Here is a 1,885-nt window from a genome sequence, read left to right on the forward strand (position 1 = left end):
TATATAAATTTTATTTAAAAAATTAAAGAATCTATGTTCAAATTTACGTCGAAAATTAGTCAATTTGACCCTCGTACTCCAAAAAAAGATTCAAACAAATTAAAATAGAAGAACTAATAACTAAGTCCTAAATTTACATTTTATATATATTTAATAAATTTCTTTAACATATATACATGAGTTGGGCCAAAGGTATAAGGTTGTGCGAAACACCATCCGCCCTTGCTCTTTGATGTTTTAAAGTTCCTTTCTAATTTCTTTATTTTTCTGGAGTATTCTAACAAACTTTATGATTTCTCTCCTTTGTTGTCGCATCATAATAACTAACTTCATGATTTTGGTAGTACATTGTTGCATCATGCATTAAAGAATAACTTTGTCATTGATTGTTACTCCAAATAAGGAGTTTAATGATCAAAAGCTACTCTGATCTTTGTAAGATCAGATATGGTATAATCACATTTTTTTCCAATTTAAAAATTGTTAATTTTTTTAATCTTTTTCTTTCCTTTTTCAAATTATATGATAAATATGTTGTTCTTGAAGGTGTCCATCAAAGAGTGCGGAACCAAAATGTGGTTTATTTTTACTCAAAATACTCAAATAAGTGTAAAAAAAAAAAAGGTTACCAAATTATATATAACGCCACAAATAGTGGCGCTATACAGTAACGTTAACTGCACCGTTACTGTATAGCGCCACTATTTGTGGCGTTATACTGACATACCTTACATAGCGCCATTAATAGTGGCGCTATATGCCTTATTACCTGACCCCACCAATAATTTCTAGGTTCAATAATTTAAATGCGTATAAAGCCACTTTTTGTGGCGCTATATACAAAAAAAAAAAAAAACCCGGCTAGCCATTTTCTATATAAACATCGTAGAATCGCCACAACTTCATTCAAATTTTTTTTAACTCTTGTTGGTTTCTATTGTTGTTAAATTCTCCAGCATTTTTTCATTATGTCTGAAGAACGTAGAATAAGAGTATCATTATATTGGGGGGGGGGGTGAGGTTGTGATGGAGAATAACTCTGTGGGCTACAGTTTACCTGCTAAGTGTAATGTTAAATTGCCACTTTCAATGGAGTACGAAACATTGATATCGTTGTTATGCAAAAAAATGAGTGTGAGAAAACGTTCAGTGATACTCAAAGTAACCGGAAGATATCCGTATTCCGTTACGCCGCAAGGGGTTGCTTTTTACTCAGAGTTTAACATCGACGATGATGACACTTTGAGTGATTTCTTGAGGACTCCGGACGAATGCCGGGAATTTCTTGTAATCACAATGTTGGAGATGTACGTGAAGGTCGAAGACGTTCCAAAAAATGAGGTTGTGCGTAGTAGAGATAACCCCCAGTCATCGGGTGGTTATTCTGGATCAGTTTTTGCCGGACATGTTCCAGATGAAAGAATTTTTCTTGATTTAAATTTATCACCGTCGGCGAATGAGCAGCGAGAAAATAATTTATACCCTGCTTTCCATAATTCACAAGAAGAGTGGTAAACTTCAATTTTCATTTGTGTTAATTATGTATATTTTTGCGTATTGAATTAATTTTAACGCTCATTTATTTAATAGGGGGTACCGGCCGGATATGAATTTTACAAGTGGCCCATCCGGTAATCATCACCTAACTGAAAACGTCCATCATGGAATGTCATCACATTACAACTTGTAAGTGAAAAGCTACAACCATATATAAAGCATTTATTAATTTAGTAGCTTATATTTTTGTTGAAATGTGCAGTGAAAACGAGCAAGTTGAACTACCCGTACTCACTCAATTGCCCGAAAATGACGTATTACATCAGGATCTGGCAGATGAACAGAGTGAGGAAGAGAACATCGATTACGATAACAATGTCGATGAATC

Source organism: Nicotiana sylvestris, chromosome 6 (assembly GCF_000393655.2).
Source record: "Nicotiana sylvestris chromosome 6, ASM39365v2, whole genome shotgun sequence".
NCBI lineage: Eukaryota > Viridiplantae > Streptophyta > Magnoliopsida > Solanales > Solanaceae > Nicotiana > Nicotiana sylvestris.